Raw genomic sequence first — 26341 nt, forward strand, 5'->3', positions numbered from 1 at the left:
TCCTTCCTCCAATACAGATTGCTTAGTGGGGGCCTACAGGGTACAGATTTAATTTTAAAAGTGTATTTAAAGTTATAATGTAAATACAGTTGCCAGCACGGGTCTGGCTGAGTTGTCCTTCTTTCAATGTAGAACCTCCAGGAATGTCCGTCGTGCATGGCATGAGGGCAGTTTCACTGACAGTTTATGCAGGCAGGGGGAGGTAAGCTCATATAACCTTGTTCCTTACGGAGGTGTAGAAAATCTGTAGCATGATGTAATGGTAAGCACTTGATGTTTTCTTCAGATTTTTCCTCATAAAAGGAACAGTTCTTACTGGAAAACTGTTCCAAACAGATGTTCATAACTCTAGCGCTGGTATTGCTTACCCTTAGAGTATGGTAGGTCTTTGAACGTTCTTCACAGGGTGCCTTATTCAAGACTCATGACTTTGTGTGCAACATTTATGTTCACGTTACAATAAGACTATTTATGATACTATGAGTTTTGACGTTACTCACGGGGTCCTCAAGTCAGAGAGTGATTAATATTTCGAGCTGTCTTTGAGCTACACACTTTTTTCTTAATATTTTCCTCTTTTTAAATAGCATGCAAAGCAATTAAGAGACCAAATAAAACCTTAAAATGTGAAAAGGTTAAAAATGAGCAGAAATAGTCACCATTTCCATGTTACGATATACAAATATATCAACAAATGTCTAGGTGTATGTTCGAATAAATATTTTAAAAGTCATGTGCAGATTTACTTAGCTTAAAAATGGAAACCAGGAATATGAAAAAGGAGAAGACATTTAAGAAGACAAATTATTACAAAATGGTATCCATTGATCCTCTGTGAAATATGTTTGTTTGTTTGTTTGTTTGTTTTGAGACGGAGTCTCACTCTGTCGCCCAGGATGGAGTGCAGTGGCGCAGTCTTGGCTCACTGCAACCTCCGTCTCCCGGGTTCAAGCAGTTCTCCTGCCTCAGCCTCCCGAATAGCTGGGATTAGAGGCTTGCGCCACCATGCCCAACTAATTTTTGTACTTTTAGTGGAGACGGGGTTTCACTGTGTTGGCCAGGCTGGTCTTGAACTCCTGACCTCAAATGATCTGCCTGTCTTGGCCTCCCAAAGTGCTGGGATTACAGGCATGAGCCACCGCACCTGGCCCGAAATATGTTTTTTATGCAATTGTATTATGCTCAGTGAGAAAAAGAATATTCTGACTTGAACATATGCAAAGTCAAAACTGCAGAAAGGAACTAACTACAGGGCTATTGGTTGTATTTTTTTTTTTGAAAATTACTTGAATAATTGTTGATTCCAGAGGCTTTAGTAAAGATTATATTGAGACAGAAACACAGTTTAAATCAAGCAGTCGGTTATCTAGGGATGCGCCTACACAGTGAATGTATCAAACAGCAGCTTAAATTGCAAGACTGGAGTAAGTACATGCGACTGGAAGCAGCAGGGATGGGAGTGAGTACATGGAACTGGAAGCACAGATAAGGGCTACTTGATTTCTAGTATGGTTGTTTAGGCACTTCTGGATGACTAGTAAGAATTTCTTTTTCCTTTTAACTTTTATTTTAACTTAAACGGTACATGTCCAGGTTTGTTACATAGGTAAACTCGTGTCACGGGGGTTTCTTGTACAGATTATTTCATCACCCAGGTATTAAGCCTACTACCTGTTAGTTATTTTTCCTGTTCTTCTCCCCGCTCCCACCCTCTACCTTCCAAAAGGCCCCAGTGTGTGTTGTTCTCCTCCACTTGTCCATGTGTTCTCATCACTTGGCTCTCACTTATAAGGGAGAACTTCCCATGTTTGGTTTTCTGTTCCTGCGTTAGTTTGCTAAGGTTGACCTCTAGCTCCAACTAAGTCCCTGCAAAGGACATGATCTTGTTCTTTCTTTGTGGCATAGTATTCCATGGTGTATATGAACCACACTTTCTTTATCTAGTCTATCGCTGATGAGCATTTAGGTGGATTCCATGTCTTTGCTCTTGTGAATACTGCTGCAACAAACATATGCGTGCATGTGTTTTTACAAGGCCTCCGTACTCACAATCAAATATAACCTCTGCCTCCTTGAGTCTCTGGGAACACACTCAAGACAGAGGAGAAGGGAGCAAAAAGAGAGAAACAGTGGGAGGGGATAAGGATTGTAAAACTAACTGTTGGGTACTATGCTCGCCAGCGGAATGACAGGAACATTCATATCCAAACCTCGGCATCATATATATATATATATATCCATATAACAAACCTGCGCAAGGACCCACTGAATCTAAAATAAAAGTTGAAATTACTTAAAAAAAAAAAAGAGAGGGAGGGAGGGAGGAAGGGAGGAAGGAAGAATACAGTGCACGGTTTAGCATGAATCACGCTACAAAGCAGACAAATTTGTGTCACATCATGTTCATGATACCCATGGAAGCAGATAATGTTTTTGTTACGAATTCACTGATGAAGTCAGTGAGGTTCTAACAGGTTAAGAACCATGTCCATGTTACACACATAAAATGCTGTACCAGCTGGTCTGTTGGAATCCAAAGCCCACGTGCTGAACTTCGCTGGCAGCCTTTGACTTAAAATTGGAGGAGCGTAAGGAGAAGTTCTGAACATGAAGTGTGGAACTAAATGGATGGTGGACTGCAGGGTTGGACAAAGAGAACAGTTTGACATAGTATCTCCAAGGTCAGTGGGCAAGAGGGTGTTTACAAAGGTCTTCAAGGGAGGCAGCTGTGGCCAATAAAAAGGGAATTTCAGAGAGAATCATGGGAACCTAGGGTGCTGTGAAAGATTAAAAGACAGAGGAGTCCCACAGAGAGAATTAATGAAAGACCACAAGCACAGTGGGAAGACCAGGTAGCAAGGACCCTGCTCAGGGTTCAAGGTCAATAGAGTAATGATATGAGCAGCATCAGGGGGTCCTCACATGTGACAAACCCCAGTAAGAGAAATGGTGTTTATTTCATCACCTAGAAAAACACTGTCCGAGGAACTTTAGTTATAAGGAAAATGTTCTGTATTTATGCTTCCTAATGCAGAAACCACTAGCCACATATGTACTCGAAGTGTGGCTACTGCAATTGAGAACCTGACTTCTTAATTAAATTGAAATATAAATAGCCACATGGAGCTCGTGGCTACCGTGGTGGGCAGCAGAGACGAGAGCTGTAGATTATAGGGAGAGGCAAAATATAGATTGACCTATAACTGACATCAGATAGTAAGACAGCATTGATATCAAAACAGAGACTGTTAGGCCTTTTAGCACCTTGTCAGGAACTCGGGTGAGAGTTGGATAGTGCTTTGCCTAAAAGCAGCCATTCCAGGCCTTTTTTCTGTTCTCACTGAAAGCAAAGAAAATTCTTCTTTCTTTCTTATCAGGAATCTGGCTTCATATATTCTCTTTCATGTATGTTCAAGCTCATTTTCCTCTTCCCTTGCAAGCATGGTTATGTCTCTCCCGCACTAAAAACAACAAAAATTACCAATAATAATAATAATAACGGAAATACTTCCTCAGCCTTCCTTATCCCTCCAGACACACTTGTCCCTCCCTCCTCCCTCACATTGCCAAGCTTCCTGAAATAGCACCACATAGAAAGGATTTTCACATCTTTGTCCTTCATTCATTCTCAGCCTACTGGTCATAATCCTCTTGCTGAAAATAGGCTCACTTCACTGAAAATATTAACGTTGACAAATCCAAAGACACTCCTAATTTTTAACCTTAGTTGAATCATGTGTGTGCATTTGCCCATGTTAAACAGTCTCAGAAAATCTTTTCTCCGTTGGCTTCAATAACGTAATTCTCTCTAGGCCTTTTTGTCCATTCTTTTGGTCTCCATATTTCATCCTTTTTTCTTTGCCAATTTATTTATCTACTTTTAAATGATGAGGCTCCATAAGGCTTTTCTTAAAGCTTTCGTTTTCTCCCACCAAAAATATTTCCTGGTCCTTCTCATTCATTAGAAAAATCTCTCAGGAGGCCGAGGCAGGTGAATCACAAGGTCAGGAGATCAAGGCCATCCTGGCTAACACACTGAAACCCCATCTCTACTAAAAATACAAAAAATTAGCCGGGCGTGGTGCCACACACCTGTAGTCTCAGCTACTCGGGGAGGCGGAGCTTGCAGTGAGCCAAGATCGCGCCACTGCACTCCAGCCTGGGCGACCGAGCGAGACTCCATCTCAAAAAAAAAAAAAAAAAAGAAAGAAAAAGTTACTATTAAGTTTGTGTCACCCACTGGTCCAGGCATTTTATAGGCATTAATTTATTCACTGTTGATAACAGGATTATACCAGATACTGCTATTGTCTTCATTTTAAAGATAACACTGAGACTCAGAGAAGCTAAACAATTTGCTCAAGGCTGAACAGTTGCTAAGTTATGAGGGTGGAGATTGAGTTTAAGCACTGTAGCTCTAGGGTCCATGTTCTCACCTTCTATATGGTGCTGGCTATATGATGACTCCATTTGTTGCTCATTCCATTTTTCTACAGCTCTCATTGAAGCACACTGATTAGTCCATGCATGTCCATCCTGATAACCCAATATGCAGCAAAAATGCTTTTGATGAGCACGTCTGCTGTCTGCCTTTGTGAATGTTCCAGTGCTTGCTCAAACTGAACAAGAACAAAATGGAGCTATTCTCTCCCAGCCCAACCCACCCTTCTGTATCAGGTTATAAGCATCACCAGCTACCTGAGAGGCCAGGTCAGGATCCAGGTGTTCATTCTGGACTTTCTTTCCACATTTCACACCATCTTATCTTTTGCATCCCCCGTTTCTTGGCATAGTTCAGGGCTGTATCATTTCTCGGTAGAATTACTCGCATACACTATTTGGCCAACATGTCCTAAGTGCACCCAAGCCCCCCAAAACACTCACTCATATAAACAATCTGGCCTTAAAACTCTTGCTAGCCTCATGTTTCTAAAATGCAAAATAGAATTAACTTTTTTTCTTATTTAAAATTATTTAATAGCTTCCCATTGGACAATTTTAAAAACTCTCAAATGCTTTAGCATGGCAAGTGAACTTCACACATACCTTCCTTGCCTACCCATCCAGCCTTGTCTCGCGACTCATACCTGGGTGTGGCTTCTTTAGCTTCCACTTTCAGCTCTCTAAAAACTATGCTGCTTCAGTCTCTTCCATCTTCATGTTTGTTGTTCCTTTGCCTAGAAGCACCTTGCCTCTTTCATGCACACTTTGCCTCACTCAGGACCTACTAAGACTTTGTCTTCTGTGTTCCCCTCATGCCTTATATTTTAAAGACTTAACTATTATGTTTCATTTATGCATTTCCTCTTTTCCTCACTACTTTAAGAAGTGGGACTGTGTAGCATTTTTTTTCCTCTTGCCACTGCATTTTATTGCTTGGATCCTCAGTGAATGTTTGAATGAATGAATGATTGGCTGAATGAATGTCATTTCCCCTTCTTCCATGAGCACTTTGGCTATATATGAGAATGGAGAGGAGTCTCTTGGAAACTGACAACAAGAAATTTGGAATATTTCCTCCATTCCACCCCTTCTATCAGCCCTGAAACTCTCCTCTCTAGGCATGGTTTTTCTCACATTTTGAGGAGGGAAATGCCACTCTGGAGATTCTTTCCCTTGGGTAAAATGCTGTTGGCAAGTCTCCTAGAGCAGCAGGGTGGGGCTCTGGGGAGAGGAGGGACCACACACAAGCAGCAACACTCAGAGATTTTCATTCCTGCTTTATCCTCCATTACTGCACCCACTTCAAGAATGTCCTTAAGTCTGGCAGTAGGTTTTGAGATGTGGAAGCCCCAGAAAAGGTATAATTTTGCCCGAAAAATACAGTCTCTTTGCATTTTCTAAAGTACAGTGAGAGTTTAGAAGCTATTTTCTGTTCTTGGGAAGAATGTGGTAGTGAAAAGGTGGGGCTGTGTTGATCCCCCACAAGTAATGCAAAAAAAATTTTTTAAGGCACATTATATTGCAAAAGTATCGTGTAGCTCCTATGAACAAGGAGAGTAAAGTGATGTAGTTATCTCACAGATTGATGCTCTTCCTAATTATTGAGTAGCAACTATTGCCAAGGCATACCTCTCCTTGTGTGGGCCACATACCTATGACACCAACTCAGTAATGCTACTACTAATAATCACTACAACAAGAGCTAATATTATGTGCTTACTATTTGCCAGTCATTGTTTAAAATGCTTCACATAACTAAATGCTTAACCCATAACTCAATAAATCGAACAATATATAAAGACCTTTCCAAGGAAATCATCTAATTTTGGCAGTTTTTAAGGTTAATTATTTTATGAATGGCAAAAGTAAGGCCCAGAGTGGTTGATTCCTCAAGTTTCTACAGCTAGTGAGTGTAAAAGCCAAAAATCCTGGCCTATGACCAGCATCTGGGGAGTCAAAAGAACTCCACGGCGTGAGGTTTTCAGTATTGAGAATGCTGTTCTACCTTTGAGGACTCTCCTCATAGAGACTGAATCCCAAATTCTGAAGCCTTATATGACCACAATTTTTTTACCTATGCACTAATGTGTTAATTGCATAGGTGTGCATGACTACCATTCTATATATAATTATATATAATTTAATTCACAAGTATAGAATATCCCTTAAGCTGCCCCCAAAGAAGGCAATCTTGTCCTAATACGAAATCATCACATAAATAGCAAACATCTCACTGTGCCTGTGTTAGGCTCTGATTTTAAGAAAAGAAGGGGAATCCACACTGCCACCCATTAACCAGTTACAAAGCTTCTACTCTGTAGCTGGTACTGTGTTAGGGCCAAGACAGAGAGATGGGAATAGCACTGCAGCCCTGCCTTCAAGTGTGTTTGGTGTCATGAAAGAATCCGTTTGTGTTCCTAGACTGAGCTATATTTTCCATTGATTGTCATTTTTGTGTGCTTCTTAAATAGTAAGATTATTTTTCTTCACCTTATCTTTGTAAGAAGCACAAGCCATAAATACTCCTAAAAAAATGGAAAAGAAAGTGATAAAGAGTTGAGCAGATATAGGCATAAGAAACTAATGGTGAAGAAAAGAAAGAACATCAACTGCAAATATAGGAAGTGTCTGGAGAAACCTAAAGGCAGTTGAAGAAGAAGAGAGTACATTGGGGTCATACATGGGCCAGCCAGGTTTCTTTGGAGACAACTGTTTACAGTGATGTCCAATTCCTACTTGGATGATCAAGCCAAAACTGGTATGTATCATATCTCTGGAGGAATGTGAAAGGGTGATGTCTTTAGCACCTAAGCCAGGGAACACCTGGGATATTTAGTCGAGTAATTGGATGTAACTTAACTAGAAATAACTTTCGGATTCTTTCTCAGAAGACCATTAAGAGAATCAGGCATTATACTTTGAGAAATGTGACCATGCATCAAATCTACAACCTGAAAGCAAAGTCTAAACATTTTGAGAAAGCAAAGATAATTGCAGGAAGGAGCACTGGAAATAAGATAAAATTAAATTTAGAAAGTGTTTTCTCAAGTGGATTTGTTTGTTTGCCCATTCTGAATAATGAGCATGCAAAAGATTAGACAAGTGTACTGTGGGCTTTGATGAAGGCAAAGAAGGCTGAGGACTGCAGGAAAGCCGGGCACTCAGAGCAGAGGTAAGGGGAGAGGGAGGGAGATGCTTGTAAATGAAGGCAAAACCACATATTATAGAGGCTCACAATCAATTAAATATTTGAGTTTTATATTCACATGAAAACAAACAAAATGTCAGAGGTCTGTTGCCTGATCAGCTTTGGAAGCTTCAAATCGAAAATGGGCAGGGATTTTATGCTCTGCATTCAATTACTGAGTAGAACTCACTTTGACCCTCAAAACAAACAGGATATTTCACTGAGATCCAGAGAGCAGAGAGGAAAGGCTCTTGAATTCCATCTGATATTACACTCAGTGTTCAGCTCTGTAATTCTCTCCACCAAACAAAACAGCCAGCTGTGTCAGTGTCATCCAAAATCTGAAGTCCTTTCCAGCTAGAAGCCTCAGGGAAAAAAAGAAATTCTATACTAAAAAATTAGTTTATTTTCTATGTAAATAGAATTCAGGTTAGAGGAAAAAGTTCCTTGTTTTTCATTTGTTTATAGACTCCTAATCAATTAAAATATGTATGAATCATTTTCTAGTGGAATTTATATGAGAAAGTGGAGCAAAGGGATGCATTTCAGGTATGGGAGATGAGAACAAAGGAAAGGGGGATGAAGAGTAGAAAGGGAAGAAAAGAAAGAAAGAGAGGAGGAAAAAGAATAAAGAGGGAGGGAAAAGAAGGGAAAGAAAGGAGAAAACTGGGAGGAAGTTTCCTCTTTCTGCTGAGATATTTGACATACATTATCAAATGTAGCCTCACAACTCTTCTGTGAGATAGATTGTACAATTAGACCCAGATTAGAGAGAGGAAAGCAAAGCTTTGAGAAGTTCTGTAAGCCCAGTGTCTCATATTTAGCAAGAATTGGAGCCAGACATCCACCCAAGTCTATCTGCCACCAAATCCCATGCTTGCGAGGTCAGCCTAGGGTGGAGAGGGGGTGATATTCAAATTAGCTTCATCTATGTCCCATCTACCTGAGATAGATGTGTGGTTACCAAACATTGAGCATACATCGTGCCCAAAGAAGTGACTTTCTTAGTGGGATAAAATTCAGAAAAACCCATTTTGGCCAAGTATTTTATACACTATATGTAAATAGAGTAAAACATGATTAAAAACAAAATATCCTCTTTTTACCAAATCCCACTCAAGTCTCTACTTAAAAATAATCCATTCATTAAAATTCTCACATAAAGAGATGAGAAATGTATAGGATATTGAGGAAGTAAGACAAAGAAGGAAGAAATTTTTAGGGGACAGAATATCACCTTCTAACTAAAAATGGAAAACAGAAAAGACTGCATTTCCAGTGGCTTCCTAGACAGGAGTCTATGTTTCCCACTATTTGAGAATGATTAATGAATTGACCTCCTGTATGCCACTTTGAAAACACACCAAATGTGCTTAGTTTGGCAGAGTAGTAGAGGAGGAACTATTCACACAGAACAAAAAAGGCTGCTGTTTGCCAGTAGCTATTAACTCGCGGCTATATCAACACTTGCGCAGTTAACAATAATCTTATCCAAGAGTCTATTCTTGTAGAACCTCGAGGGTTGAAGAAATTGAAGAAATATTTTATTGGCAGCATCCCTAATCTTATAAGTAGCAATATGTTTTGACAAAATGAAACCACACAATTCTCACCTAGTCTTGGGTTTACTTTCTTATGAGAGCATCTGAGGCTGAAAATAAAAAGCATTCCCAAACACCCCTGCCACCTTCCCCTGCCTTCCGCAAAAAAAAAAAAAAAAAAACTTGGCTTTACACTCAAACCTTGAGGTTCCAATTTCTTTTAAATTTTTTGGTACTCACAGTTTCTCTAAACTTATACCTTCTAGGCTTTCGAATCTAACCACCCTACATGGATGCATTTTCTTAACCTATGTGCACAAGAACACTTCAAGATTTTGTGATCAGCTACTGTTGAAATATCTCCTCTTGCTGTCATATGCTGGCTCTTAGTTTTGGGAGAAACTACAAACCTCTACTTAAATTGAGAGTTTTTAGGTATTGAAATAGTGCCCACAGCAGGAAAAGAAAAAAAATTGGGTGTAGTGGCAAACTAAATTTATAACAGAAAGTGGAAAAATATAGCCTAGAGCACACATAGAAAAGTTCTACTGGGAATTAATCATTTCTATCTATTGGGTCCAGTATGGAGTATAAAGAAAGGAAGATAAGTGTTATGAACAGACAGCAGTGAGTCCTCAGCAATAAGTTGTTACATGAGCCTAGCAAATTGTTGACTCTATCTTGTGATCTATCTCCATAGCTCCATGTCCTACTTCTTGAGACTTTTGTTCCACAGACTTATTGAAAAAAAAAAATCCACTGAGTGTTTATAATTTGCTGAGAACTCTTCTAGATACTGGAGCTACAAAATAGATTGAAACTGGTTCTCTACCCTCAAGTTCCCTCCCCAGCTCATGTCCTCTGAGTGGAGATAAGGGCAGCATATGAATGAGTGATTTGAGAAGAGTGGAAAGATGGTACAAGTCCCCTGCACAAAAGAGATGCTGGCAATGGCAAGTTTGTACCTCATAAATTATAGTCCCTCAACAATATTGTTGCCACCATCTTCATCCTGACATGTGGTTTGGTGGCATAACATTGGCAGACAATTACGTTCCAGGAGACCTGCCGCATGACCCCACTGTTATTTTAATGTAGGGGCTTCTCATGAATACCTTTTAAAAATAAATAAATAAATAACAGAAGTGCAAGTTCAGGGTAATGGTGTTGGTGGCCTAGTCCTTGTTCTACTTCATTAATTGTCCATAGTAATTTCCACTTCTGTTTGGTTTTTTTTTTTTCACTTTTCCAGTAAGTGAATTGTATATGATTCTCTTTAAGATTCACTCAGCTTATAATTACTTGATTCATCAAAGACAAGCTCATAAATTCACTTTTCTTCAAGCAATACTTTTTCTGAACATTTACTACTTGTACTGCACTCATCTAGATATTCAGAACATAAAGTCACATGTAAGACCTGCTCCTTTCCCTGAAGTTGCTGAAAATCCAGTGGGAGATATCGCAAATCCATAAAAGAGGTATAACCAAATTAGGCTATGAGTACTTACATAAACAAAAGGAGTAATTAATTCTGATGGGGAAAATGGAAAACATTTCCCAAATGTAACACTTAAGTTGAATATTAAAGAGGTAGAAGTGCACCAGGCAGAAAACCAAAACAAAAAAGTTATGCTCAACTGATGGAACTTCATGAGTAAAATATTTGGCGGGAAATTAACAATACCTAAAACTTACTGAGCATTTATTAAGTGCTAAAAGTTTCCTATGTATTAACTCTCTTAAATCATTATCATAACTGTAGAAGGTAGGAACCAACATCTCCAGTATAGAAATGAAACACCCAAGCCACAGAGAGGTCAGGTAGTTTATCCAAGATAACAGAGCTAACAAAGATGGAAATTTGACACCAAACAGTCTGAGTCCATCTGTACTTGAAGCCCCCAGCTCATACATGTCTAGGAACAGGGGGCAGTCTAATATGGCTAAAATATAAAGTGGGATATAGAGGAGGATAAAATAAGGAGAGGATAATGAAGCCAGCCTATAAGGGCCTTGAATGCTGTGCTAAGAAACATGGACATTATCATACAGTAGGAGGAAGTGGGTTGGAAATAAGAAAAACTACAGTGAATAAAGATATGACAAGTGAAAGCAACAGAAGTTGTCATTGCTAAGGAGACATGGGGACAACAGGGAGTGATGGGGACTGTAGTGACATAGAGAAGCCTTACATTTGCAGGAGTATGTGGGGACAGCAAATCAGTCCAAAGGGAGAAGTGTCAACCTACCATTCATTGCTGGTTGCTCTTTCTCAAGAAAAACAGTAAATATCATAAGTTGATTCTACAAATTATTAAATGTTGACCAATCAAAAAAAATTTTAGACCGTGGACTAAACAAAATATGCCTGCTGGCACCCAGATTGAAAGGAGAGACATCTGTGCTTTTAGAAATCATTTCTTCTGTTTTTTTTTAACCTGGGAAGCAATGTAAGCTTATTAGTATTGTAGGAAGATAAATCCGGTGGTATTATAGAAAGTTGAATTGAGAGGGAAGGGCCAGTGAGAGATTATTGCAGTAGGAAAAAGATGACAAAGGCTTGAACTAGTGGCAGTGGGAAAATCAAGGCAGGAAAGGGTTTTCAGAGGATAATTGATCTGTTAAATGTGGCTGTGGGTGAGAAAGAATGTATCAACAATAACCAGGACTGTCTAGCTCTGGTGATTAGAAGGAAGGTAATGTATTGATGGAGACACAAGACATAAAAGGAAGAGCACATATCTGGAGGAAAAGAGTAAGTTCAATTTGAAAAGTGTTGAAATAGGGTTTAGGAAGCATTCGAATAGTATCCAGCTCTTCTTGGCTTTTCTATTGAAAAGAATACTCAATCATCAGATTAAGTCAGATCTGATTCACTGATCACAACTGCTTCCTCGAAAACGCTAAGAATTTAAAGCGTTGCTAAAAACTGTTTATTCTTGTGAGATTTAAGCACAAAATCAATTATCAACAAGAATTAGTAACAATAGGATTGCAAACTGTATTCCTTTTAAAAAACTTGCTCCTCCTTACTTTCCTTTGAGTTTTGATTATGTTCTTCTGCAGGCATTTGTCTCCATTACCATGGGCAGCAAATCCGTCAAGGGAAATAGTGTTTGGTTTAGAATTTTTTTTTTCAAAAAATCATCTTTGAAACTTTGCTTGTAGTTTTGCATTAGTTTTCCTATATGTATACAATCAGGTTTCTAGGAGTTTCTATTATTTAATAATCATAATGTACATTTAGTCCTTATTAGTAACCATAAAGCTTTTGTTCCATTAATCCATTTTAAATGACTTTGTAATCAAATATTGTATAACCATAGATCTATGAATATTAATTAGAGACTGAATTAAATAATTTTTAGTTCCTTCTGATTTCTGTGGATTTTGCTTTGATGAATTCTTTGGGGTAAGGAAAAATGGCATACATGGGTTATAAGAGGTTTAGGAGTCAGTTAAATGGAGGTGTCTAATCCCACAGATTGTATTACACATGCATATGTCTTTGATTTGCCAGCATGATGTATGATTTTTTAAAGGAGATACAAATTCTCTAATGGGAAACTTCACATGCAAAATACTTGGATTTCTAATTGCCTTGACTAATCAAGATTTCTGCCAAGGGTGTGTTGAGGGTGTGTGTGTGTGTAAACCACCCCCTCTTCTTGTAAACAAGGCTCAACCTATTCTAAAAGAAATTAGAGTATTAGAGTCATATGAACCGAAACATATGTTGAGATCAGTGGAAAATAAGTAGGTAATGTCTTAGGATGAGTATATATGTATACCTATGAAGACATGTGTATTTTAGTTCATTCAACAAACATTTATACTCATCCCACTTGAAAGACATTGTGCTAGCTGGTGCAGAGAAACTCTAAGGAAAAGACAGTTTATGACTATAAGCAACACACAATCTGAGGACACATAAATAATTAAGTTTAATATGAAGCAAAAACTGCCAAAAGAGAAGCAGAAGGTAAATGTTATTAGAGGACTCCAATAATTTTAAAGTTGATGAGCGACCAAAGAAAGTCTTGTTAACAAAATGTGGTCTTCTATTATCTTTCTGCCTTGTTGAGCTATTTCTCGTTGACCTAGCCAACATAAACACATAAGACTTTTCTGAATCCTTAAACTTTTACACTTTAGCACAATTCCTTTTAAAGAAGCAGCTCCAGCCTCTGATCAATAAAACTAGAAGAAGCCATTCTAAAATTAATTCTTAAATAATATCAAACACTATGCTATGGAACAGTATTTTTATTCTCAAAGGTAAGAGTTTTGGGGAAACATTCATTATTTTCACAGATCTTGAATTCCAAGAACAGTTTGTGGCTCATAAAGTTTGTTCTTTAGGACTGCTATGTCACTCACCCTGACTGGTACATGGGAGTCCTAACACACTCATAGATATTAATAGGATACCTTTCCTTCCTACGCTCTAAACTGCACTATATATGGCTGTAGTTAAATTAACATTCAGCCATGACTACTTCAGCCTCCTTTTATAACCACATCATTAATAGAGCTCAGTGCGCATAAGGCTGCTCCAAAAGCTCATGTCCTTTGTGTGACTCTGTATTCTTTTACTGAGACGAGATAGACACTTACTAGGAAGGCACTATTGGGAAGCTGGGTAGTGGCCGCGGTGGGGAGGGATCCTGTAAATTTGTCTTGACCTTTGGTTGCCTGCAGTATGCTCACCCTTTGACCACTTAGAGCAAGATCTTCAGGAGTTGGCATTGTCCTATAAAATGGAAAGATGTGATGTTTTGCTTCTGTAAAGAATAGACATGAGGGATCCTCAAATACCTTGAGATAATAAGATAACACACATATTTTTCAAAACAAAATATATTTTTACAGATGAGGACACAAATGGCATTTAGGTGACTCTCTCAAGGTCACATAGTGAGTGGATTAAAAACTTCAATTCAAATTTCAGGGATCCTGAGTTAAAGCCTAGTGATCTTTTCTTATTCTTGTTCTTTCAGTGTTTTATTAAATATGCAAATATTAACCTACTCAATCCTCATAAAAACCCAATGGTGAACTGACTGTTGGCCTGGCAGATGAGAAGTTTTACTCCCCCACTCTCCAGTGAAGCTGGTGAAAAGTATTTTTAAAGGCAACTATTTAAAATCTCTGATGCAGATAATTTTATTTCTATTTTATATTAATAAGCAAAGAACTGAGGCATAGAATGGTTAAGTAAATTGCATAAGGTCATGTGGAAAAGCTGAGATTCGAACCTAGTTGGTTGGTTCTAGAGCACAACCTCAGGGTGAGAATGGAGATGTAATAGGCAACATTTTCCTAATCATGTTATTCTAGAGGAAAAATGGTATCCATGGGATATAACAGGTTTAGGAGTCAGTTAAATGGAGGTATCTAATTCCATAGATTGTATTACACATACAGATGTCTTTGGTTTGCCAGCACGATGTATAATTTTTTTAAGGAGATACAACTTTTCTAATGGGAAACATCACACGCAAAATACTTGGATTTCTAATTGCCTTGACTGATTAAGAACTCTGGCAAATCCTGACCCCTCCTCATGAGCACGTGGCAGCTCTCAGCTGGAGAAGAAGGGCAGCAGCACCACTTGGATGAGTGTGTTCGTCAATGTGTGCTACCAGGCCTGTATCATAGTATCCAAATGATTTCTCTAGGGCTTTAATTTCATGTCTTGCCCCACACTAAAATGATGCCTAAATAAAGCTTATTCTGGGAGGAAGATTTATTCCTGGCAGGGGTTGGGGGTGGGTTGGTGGGGCAGACTTTGGAGTCAGACTAGCTGGTTGAATACTAGATCTGCCTCTTACTCCTTGTGTGACTCTCAATAAACTAAACCCTAACTTGGATAGCTTCTGCAAAATTCAGTTTTGTCCCTTATAAAATGAAAGGCTAACAGTAGCTGAGTCAGAGAATTCTGCTAGGTAAAACACATAGCAGAGGGCCTGGTATATAGAGGGCTTTTCATAAATAATATTAAGCACTTCCTAAACATTATTAAGCACTGCTTAATATTAGCTGCTGAGCTGTTATTGTACCTTTTGTAATTTCTGTGATGAAAGGGAAGTGTTTATAAAAATTCCTAAAAGCACATGATAATAAAATTGTACACAACAAAAATATTGAGTCCTAGAATAAATTGATATGGAAAATTATTCAAAGTAGCTTTAGGTAGAGATGAGGAGATGATTAAAAATTAGCAATTTAAGTCATAATGGTGAAAGAAGAATAAAATACAAGTAAACGAAATATCTAGTGATGATCAAGATCTGTAGAAATAAAAAGAAGAAAAAGCAAGGTTTTTGCAGAAGGAAAGAGAATGTGTACATTGGAACAGAAATTGGGGGGAAGTTTATAGAGGAAGAAGAAAATAAATAAGGGAAAGGACAAAATTATCACTAAATAAATAAAAGGAAACTCCTCCAAAAGTCCAAAATAAATGAAACTCAAATTCGAAACAAAAAAGAGAAAAACAGGAAGAAATATTGTGTTTCCATAAGTCTGTGGATTATGAGGAATCATGAAAAGGAAAAAAGAGGTTTGGCACAAAACCTTGAAGGATAAATACGAGCACATCACAATTGAAAAGAAGATAATGAAAACAGATAATTAAAATGCAGAAGCTAGAGTTACAGCCTTTGGAACTCAAACTAAATAAACTTGTTTTATTGTGAGTCTGGAAATTGGGAAATAGCTGTACTGAGAGTGAGTATATCTGCAACCATCACATTAGCTGACAGGGCATGTAAACATTTCAGAGGTAAATGAACTAACTCTGAGATGGATGATTATGGTTGTCAATTGTGGAAAAAGAGAGATTTGATTTTATAGCATATGCTGCAGCCCCCTCTTCCTCTCAGACAATGGCACCAAGAAATACAAATGGATAGGTTACTTAAGGATATGTCTCCCTTCCTTAAAGAAGAAAAATGGCTGCATTTAAAGAGAATATAAGATTTACTTAGAAAAAAAAGTCGAGAGGACTAAAAATAAATACAACTAAACAAAGGAGGCAAATATATAGAACCAATCTAAAACAAATACAGATTTTAAAATGTTGACATGTATATACATGCAGAAAGGCTGAAAAATTACTTCTAAAAGATGAGTCACAGGACTGTGAGGGTTTATGTGTAAGAGAAAAAGAAAAGTTCAACTTTACAAATCATTAATATCTTCCCTAAAAGCTGCATATATTGGAAAATATACTTGGAAGATAACCTTATTCCTACAGAAGAGGAAGATGATTCAAATTCTAGAAGAAATATCCAAGGTGTGAAAAATTTTCTTCCTTTGTGAGGACATCAGAGTCCATCGAGAAAGTTCTAGAGGAAGCACTCTGAGAAGAAGAAATGAAGCTCAAACAATTCATAGGCTGAAGATATTTTTACTTTCAGATACATTTAATGAGAGCAGTAGGGGGAAAACAAGGATGAGAAATTACCGCATAAATCAGAGAGCAAAATGAGGGCCATTTTTATTGATACAGTCAAACTGAAAAAAAGAAAAAAACGGAGGGTAAGGCAAAAATGAAGGCGCATGCTACAAACATCTTACTGTGTTCATGAAGAGACGAGAGGTTGATGGGTTCAGAGTGCAAATGGAGGGCAAAAAAAAAAAGATATGGAAAAACAAATTGGATAACTTAACTGTTTCAATTTTAAGAAAAGGCCTTTAAAGAAAATTATACGGTTTCCCAACAGAAAAGAAGCCCAAGATGAAAAATCCAGTGATTCAACGTGAGACCTCACTCCACAACCTGGAGACTGGATAATCAGTGAGTTGAAAAAGAGAGGTGTCCTCAGTCCCAGTGGTCTGACCCTAAACTGTGTATCTTATTTTAGCTAAAAAATCATAAGTAAAAATGAAATAACTAACACAATAAAAGAATCTTGTGATCGTATTTTTAAAGGATGTTTGAGAAGGTATGAAGAACTAGAAGTGACAAACATCACTATCCTGATAAAACTGGTTTTCCAGGAAAAGATGCTAGTCTGACAAGAGGCAGGATGTGGCCCATGCAGTCCTGGGCCACTAGGCTATTTAGTGGATTGTATTCTGGTATCATGACAAAGAACATAGCTAAGGCTATTTTATACCATTTAGGTCAAGAAAAACTTGCAAGGAGATGGTTTGTTAGATAAGTTGGGAACACATACGAATGTGTTATATGTCAGGTCTAGAGCCATCACCATAGGAATATGAAAAATAAATTAAAATGATAAGGGACTGAGGTGAAGCTGTTTGTTATGTACTTGTATATGACACCTTCAGATTTTTTCCAAAGAAAAAACATGTTTGATTTGAAAGAAAGTAAATGTAAAGATGAAAAAACAAACAAACAAAAGAGTGAGAGAGAGAGACTGATAAGCCGGATGGTCCCAGACATATCTTATGCAGCTGAGATCATCCTGGAAATAATGAAAGCAAAAGAGATGAGGTAATTTAAAATATGTGACAAGTACACAACAAAATATGCAGAAAAGTACAATACAATAAAAGGAAAGGAAAGAGACTTACATTGAGACAGCATAAGGTGACAGATGATCTCTATGCCTCTTATTATTCAAATTTCACAACGGAATTATAAAATATGTCATCATCTCCATTTTACACATTAGAGAATTGAGAATTAGGCAGGTTAAGCAACTTGTCCAAGGTCACACAGTAAACAAATAGAGAGGTGAAATTCAATTTGCTGTCTATCTTACTCGTAAGCTTTTATCTACACACCATTGCCTTTCAAAACAAAGACATAAAAGTGAGAAATAAAGGGAAATACAATTATATTGAAGCTGTATAGTTGAAGGATGGGTGTATTGTCTGTAGAGCATAAGCCTGCAGCAAATTTTTTAAAAAGAAGAAGGAAATGTTGGCAGGATTTCTACTTACTTGTCAGTTAAAAGAGAATTCTCTACAATATTATGCAAAGGTACGTCTGACCACATGAATACTCAGGAACTGACCTGTGTGTTAAATATCCATGCTAAAAGCATAAAGCTGTAATTTTGAGTGAGAGTTCCTGTTAAGAAAATATCCCTTTCTAAAATAATACATAATTAAAGCAGATTAAGTATTACTTGACTTCTCTTTTGCTGTTATTCAAATGTTATTGCATTTTTTGTTGCTATTCAAATGTTATTGCATTGTGCATAATTAAACTAGCAGTTATCATTAAAGTGTTCCATTAGGAAGCTCTAGGTAGGACAGACCTGCTGTCCTCACTCAAAGATCACTCTGGGGATTGCATACCTGGAAAATGTTCATTCCTTGAGGAATCCTGGAAGGGCACACTGATGGATTTATATTAGGGCACCATACTTCTCTTTTTTCCCCCTGATGAAATAGTGCCTATACTTTGTCTGTAAGGGCACACTGTCTTTTTAATTTCCAGGAGTCACGTAATTGAGCAATGAGATTAATAAAATGAAAATTAATATAGAATAAATTTGTAGGCATATTTTATTGAAAAAATTAAGAAATATGTAAAGTTTTGGCATTATTTTTATAAACACTTTTATGCGGCCGGGCACAGTGGCTCACGCCTATAATCCCAGCATTTTGGGAGGCCAAGGTGGGTGGATCACCTTAGGTCAGGAGTTTGAGACCAGCCTGACCAACATGGTGAAACCTTGTCTCTACTGAAAATACAAAAATTAGCTGGGCATTGTGGCGGGCACCTGTAATCCTATCTACTCGGGAGGCTGAGGCATGAGAACTGCTTGAACCCAGGAGGCAGGGGTTGCAGTGAGCAGAGATTGTGCCACTGCTCTCCAGAGTGGGTGACAGAGTGAGACTTTGTTTCAAAAAAAGAAAAATTTATACACACCATAAGATGACATTTTGCATGGAATATATTAATGGATTACAGGTAATATTATAGGTAATATTTTTCTGCATTTCCTGATTTTTTACAGTAAAAATACATGACTTTTTAAAGTTTAATAGTGTGGATTCAAAAGAAATACCCATTTCAATTCACTCTTAGAGATTAAAATTGGGTTAATTATCATGCTGACTCAGGTAAACGTTGTGATTTTTCTAATACAGAATATTTATGCGCCTAACCAGAATGTACAAAAATTTAGATGTCAGTTTACACCCTAAGCAAAAACTGTTGTAAACCAATTAAGATTATAGTCAAATGAATGAAACTTTAAAAGGTTTGTAGATCATGATTTCAATTAGTAATAATAATAACAATTGCTATATTTACTGAGATTACTATAGGCCAGGCACTTTTCTAAGTGTTTCCATCACTTAACATGTTTGAATAATCATGTGATATAGATGCTGTAATCATCCTAGTTTTCACCAGTGGAGAGGCTGAGGCAATGCTAAAACTGTTTTAATGACATTCTTGAAAATTAATTATAAGTTTACAGAAATAATGCCTTGTGAATGTTGAAATAAATCAGCCAAGACCGATGTTTCCATAGATGATCTTAAAAACATTTTTATTATGCATCTACACGTACATTTATTGCAGCACTACTTACAATAGCAGACTTGGAACCAACACAAATGCCCACCAATGATAGACTCAGTAAAGAAAATGTGGCACACATACACCGTGGAATACTATGCAGCCATAAAATGAAAGAGTTCATGTCCTTTGCAGGGTCATAGATGAACCTGGAAGCCATCGTTCTCAGTAAACTAACACAGGAACAGAAAACCAGACACCGCATGTGCTCACTCATAAGTGGGAGTTAAACAATGAGAACACATGGACACAGGGAGGGGAACATCACACACTGAGGCCTGTCAGTAGGTGGAGGGGAAGGGGAGGGAGAGCATTAGGACATCCATGCAGGGCTTAAAACCTAGATGATGGGTTGATGGGTGCAGAAAACCACCATGGCACATGTATGCCTACGTAACAAACCTGCACCTTCTGCACATGTATCCCAGAACTTAAAGTAAAATAATAAATAAATAAATATGTGAAAAAATATATTTTTATTGTGCATCTAAAGGAAGCTAGAAAATATTTCTCCTTCCTTTATTGAAATAAAATAGTTTAGAGCACTCACTGCTCCCAGTCCCCATTCTTCAAAACATGTGCACGGACCACCTACGTTGGAATCCTCTGGAGAACAGACCCAAATCCCAGAGGCTCAAAAGTCTGCATTGTTAAAATGCTTCCTAGCAATATTTACAACTGCTAAAATTTAATGACTTCTGAGTTTATGTGGGAAATCAGAAACTTTTTTTAAAAAAATCATGAATTTCTGATTTTCACTTTCCAGTTTGACTCAATTGCTTTCTTATGTGTTATTGGAAGTGAGATGTTCACAGCAATTTTTTTTTGCCCCACATATTCTTAGTATTCATCCCAGAATGCCAACGCCTCAACACTTCTTTCTGTACTTCCCCATTTCTCCCCTCCTACATTCTTGCAATTGCTGAGGAAATCGTGACTGAGACAGGAAGTGCATCTGCTGACTTGGGCCTAGTATTTCAGTGTGTGAGTTTACTTTATCCCTTCCACATCCCACACCTAGTGGCCATCTACACGGTAGTGGAATCAAATATCCCCATGTGGGAAGATTTATTTGTTTCCTCAAAGGATACAGGAACCAAAAGGGATCCAGTGGGGAAGAAAAGAGACTAGCTGCTATCCTTCACAGAGCCAACATTCTGCTGGGAGAGGCAAGAAAAAATCCACAAATGCATAGAAAAATAAATAAGTATAATAAAAGTTCAGAGAGCGATAAGACCTATGTAGAAAAAATGTTATAAGGGCACAATTACTGAGTGACAGATGGAGTAGAAGATGCTAGATTAGAAAGGAAAGGCCTTCCGGAGGAATTGGCATTTGAGCTGAAATATGAATGAAGTAAGAAAGTGAGCCATCCAAAAACCTGGGGAAGAGTGTTCCAGACAGAGAGAAGAGAAAGTACAAAGGCCTGAGGCAGGAGTGGGCTTGGCTTGTTCACAGAAAGCATGAAGGTCAGTGAACATGGTTCGAGCAATATGCGTGAGGAGGAGAGTGGGGTGACATGAGCAATAAGGTAAGGATTGACTCACGTGTGCCATTGTAGCCCATGGTGCTTGGATTTCATTCTGAGTGTAATAGAGACCATTGGCCAGTCTTGAGCAAGGGTGAGAAATGATCTAATTCACATTTTAAAATATCGCTATAGCCAGTGTTTAGAGATTTATCAGAGCCACAAAAACCTGTCAGTAGTATGTTACAGTCCAGGTGAGAGAAGATTGTGGCTTAGTTGGAGTATTCACAGAATAGATGTTAAGACGTGGTCAGATTCTGTGTGTACACGTTTGTATTACGCAGTTAGAGACCATTGGAGTTGCTGATAGATGAGGAATGTGGGAGATAAAGAGGAGTCACAGATTTCTACAAGGTTTTGGGCCCACGTATGAAATGTTGACGCTAGGGACTGAGATGGGGAAGGCAGGTTGCAGGAAGACTTACGAGTTCTGCTTTCAATACGTCGAATTTGAGCATCAGTTAGCCGGTCAGTGAAGAGCCAGTAGGCGGTGCAAGTCTGAACTCAGGGGGAGATGGGAGTAGAGATCCAAACGACAGAGGCATGGGCGTGTAGATGGAATGCAAGTTCATGACTCTGGATGAGATCACCCAGGGAGGAGTGTACACACAAATAGAGAAGAGAAAGATACATGGATTCATGTGGCTCAGTGCCCAGTAGAAAACTTGCTCAAGCCTGTTGTTCTATGACAACGGGTGTGGTTTTTTAACTGCCTACAAGTCACAAACAGCGTTGATCTGACAATAGGACCATGATATGTAGAATATAATATGTATGTTATTGTAAATAAATTGGAATATAAATGTTACCTGTTAATGTCATACAACCTCCTTGAAAAGGCAATTATTTTTCTTTTTGTTGCAATAAAAATTTGTGTGAATATATTAACGCCCCACAGTACAGGATTCATTTTTAGCAGTGAGTTTCAGTTTATCCTGAGAGGCAGGCAGATTCACTTATAAAAACTGGTGGTACAACTGCGAAGAAAAACTACCCTTTTGAGTAAGTGCTTTATAAAGGCAATTAAAGCAGAAAGATGTGTTTATGGGCTTTCACCCTTCAAAATGGCTATAGATCAAATTTATTAAAAACGTAATTTGGAAGAGAAGCTGGCAATACAGTAATAAAAAATGAAACTAATTTGTCTTTAAAGTGTGTGGCGCTTTTAGCTCTAACCAGCCTAAAGACTTTGTTACCCCACTACAAGTAGGAATTGAAAACTGCTTTTCAATTCCAAAGCATTTTGTACTAGAATGTGGCTGGTGTTTATATGGTCACATGAGAGGTTATTCTAATAGTTCAGGACAGAAAATATAGATATAATTTGTATATTTCTGAAACTTAGTAGGAATAATATTTAGGGTCTACTATAGCAAAGATAGAAAGAATTTGATGATGTAACAAATCTACTATTAAAACACATGTATCCAAGTGGTTAAAAAAGGCAGTAACTTTTTGTATGTTTAAGTCAATACTTTTTCCTGTTTTGCAAAGACACTTTCTCTTTTTAAATTTTTTTTTTTAAAAAAATAAAAGAATATGTTTTAGATTTAGCAGGACACTGGAAATATGAGATGCTTTGAAAATTCAAATGATAGTGTTTCTTAATATTTCTCCTACAAAATTACTTTTTAGAGGAATTCATCTTATTTTAAGAGGAAATGTATACACTTTTTTTCATTCAAGAATAATGTTCCAATGGATTGTTTTGTGTAACAAAAAGTATCATTTCCAATAGCATTCAAATTATTTCAAAATCCTATATTGAAACAAATGGAAAGGACCTAAAATTGGATAAAGTTGTTCACCAGTAGGGAAGGGGCAGCTTACAGAGTCATTTTCACTGTACTGAAATAAAGAATGTCCTGTAGCATTTGTGGGTAGAGAGGAAGAGTCTAGTGAGTAGAGGAAACAGGTGATGAAATAAGGACAATGTGTGGTCACCCCAGTAAAATTAGTTGAACTAACTGTGTAGACAGGAAGGACAATTCTGACTTCACATGGAGGCTCTGCTCATGGTGCCTTATAAGTATGTCTTCTCAGGATCAGCACTGTTGAGAAATGTAAATCCCCACGTTTCCTTTCTTGCCTCTTGCCCACATTCCTAAAAGATTACTCTTAACTGTCAGAGCTAAAGAGTAGATCTTCATCTTCAATTCATTCAACATGAAAAGATTATTATTAATAGCACACTGAGCGAATAATGATTTCAAAGAGTCCTTGTTATTATACAAGCCTGCCTACAAGGTGATTTCAGAATAAGAAATGTGAAGTGTTTATTTTATCAGAAATTGAATGTGCACTTGCCTTTCAAACTCTGTAACATCGTTGTAGTTAAAATAATTGAATATGGTTAAATGTCTACACTGACTGGATTATCTTGACATTAGCCTGAATTAGCTAGTAAAACAATTATTTTTAAAATCCAAGTAGGTTTTATTATTAATTGTAATTGGAAAGCACCATCCACTTAAAGTATTAATAATCACAGTTCTTCAGTGACATTAATTTAGAAAAAATAACAAAAATTTTTGCCTCTTCACAATTTATAGCCCAAACTACATGTAAATTAAATGCTGTATTTTTATTTTGTACAGACCGACTCACCCACCCACCCAAACACACACACACACACACACAGACTCACACACACACACATTCTCTGTGGTTTTCCTAGTTCAGGAAAGTGATTATGATCAAGCAACAAGCAATAGTGGTTCTCCATTTGCTATGCTGACATTAAGATTAGAGAAAGGACATTTTAAAAGCAACAATTACCACCCAAGTCACTATTCGGCTTCATATTTTTAGCTATAAAAATATAAAATCAAATAAGAAGGTTTTATGAGATCGAATGATTTTCCATCTCTGGGCAAATGAGAGGAATAACTGATTTGCTTTGTGAATATATTTCACCAGTGTCTATATAGAATGTGACAGTTACCGACTGCACAAACTGTATCCTTTTAGAAATGTAGTAAATTTAAAGCTTTTTATGAGTCTGTGTGAGCCAAAGACACGATAGCTGGAAAAATCACATGTTGAAAAGAAGTTTATTTTTCCTTCAGTGTCTGCCTAATAGTGCAAACCTCATCTTTGCCTGGAGGTGGTATATCTATGTAAATGAAGATGGGCTAATAATGTGAATATGAAATGGGATGGATCTTCTGTCTTAATTCGTGTGCTATTTTCACATGAAGAATAAATGAGAACAAGATATTGATTACTATAAATTTTGTTCATTTTAGTATAAATATGTCCAAACACATTTGAGATTAAATGACAGTTATATTTCTTCATTGAATGTCATTTTCTCCTTCTCTTTGATAGATATTATATAAATAGATGCAGATAGGTCATAGATATAGAGATGTAGATATAGCTAGGTCATAGGTAGATAATACACATATATAGATGAATAGATCATAAATCTACCTACCTATCTATAGCTATATATGAAAAGGAAAGAGAGAAAGAGAGAGACCAAGGTCAGCAAATATCTCTGTAAAGGGCCAGATAATTAATATTTAAGGCTTTACTGGCCATATGGTCTCAGTCATAACTACTCAAATATTTTTGTGTTGTAGCACAAAAGTCTTAAACAATATGTAAATGAATCAGTGCGGCTGTATTCAAATAAAATGTCATTTGTGGACACTGAAAATTCATTTCATATAATTTTTATGTATCATAAAATATTATTTGCTTAAATAATTTCAAAATACAAAAACTATTCTCAGCTTGAGTTCCATACAGAAAGAGGCCGCAGGGCAGATTCGGCATGGTCCATAATTTGCAACCCGTAATATATATAATATTCAATTGTTATTTTTAATCTCAAAGAATCCCATGGCTCTTTGTAAAGCTGTCAACTCATTATGATTTGCAAACCTCTCCAGAGTAAATATGAACTCTATACAAGAAAGTGAAAGTCGGTTTTGAAGCAGAGGACTTTTTAAAAGAAAATGCAATCTTATTGCACAAAATGGAACACAGCCAAAACAGAAAAACTCACACCTCTACTTAAAAGAAAGTGCAAAGCAAGACTACATCTCAGCTAAATGTTTCATTATAGGATAAGTTAAGATGTATAATTAGTCAAAATAAGATCCCAGTATTTTCACAGTATTGCAAACACAGTACAATATTAATTTTCACATTATATTTTATATGCAAACAAATTGGGTTTGTCAAAAAAAGGTGTTGCTTTCCTCACAAAAGCTGTCTTTGATAATAAATAAGAATTCTACTGAAAAACTGAAGCTTTCCATATGTGACAAATTTTGGAAATAAGAATAAAAGAGAAATGTAGCATTCTCTCTTAAATACATAATTTTACAGATGAAACTTCTTAAACTAATGCTGAAAAATTTGAAAGCCCAACTCTATCGACTTATGCAAAAGAATGAATGGATACATAAGCAAGTGGGGGGTGTTTTGTTTATTTTGTTTTTTAAGATTTCATTTAGCATCCAGGTCACTGATAGGGTATAGACAATGGAAATAGTTCCCTCTTCCATTCAATTACAATTCCTAATCAGTTGGATTTGTCATGTGGTTCTTTCAAGAGTGTGCTATAAATGTTGCTTCCTATCCAATCTCGATATTCAAAATATTACTAATCTTTGTTTGTTTTTGATGAAGGGGTTCATGCATTTCTGTTAAAGACTTAGACTTGAGAACTGAGCACTAGAACCTACATTCAAAGTATTTCTCTCATTTCGTTCTTTGCCACTAGGAATTAAAAATGGGTCAATGAAATATACAGCTCCTTTCTGGAATGTACTTGTTCTGCTACAACCATAGATATCCTGACCTTTCTGTGCCTTTCAGGGACAAGGGTAATAGAGGAGTTTCAGACTCCCTCTAAAACAAAACAACAACTGAACAATAAACAACAGAAAAATAACACAAAAAAAGACGGCGGTACTCTTTCCCCTTTCCTTGCTTTCTCCTGCTACCAAAACAAACAACAAAAACTACATTGTCTCATTGGATGACGAAGCTAAAATTTTGTAGCAAATCTATAAAAGAAAAGAAGTGGAAATCTACTCAAGAGCTACTGTAAAACACTGTATACAAAACAACCACTTTGATTCACATTAAAAAGTGTTCTCTGTTTCTTTGAA

General features: G+C 37.1%; 1 long non-coding RNA gene across 1 annotated transcript; it reads left to right on the forward strand.

Annotated features, from left to right (window-relative positions):
* Nucleotides 1-217: 217 nt before the first annotated feature.
* LOC134757189 (uncharacterized) lies at nt 218-26341 on the forward strand. Its single transcript, XR_010130886.1, has 2 exons — nt 218-262; nt 25951-26341. It is a non-coding gene; the product is annotated as an uncharacterized lncRNA (long non-coding RNA).

This window comes from Gorilla gorilla, chromosome 15, assembly GCF_029281585.2.
Source record: "Gorilla gorilla gorilla isolate KB3781 chromosome 15, NHGRI_mGorGor1-v2.1_pri, whole genome shotgun sequence".
NCBI classification, from domain to species: Eukaryota; Metazoa; Chordata; class Mammalia; order Primates; family Hominidae; genus Gorilla; species Gorilla gorilla.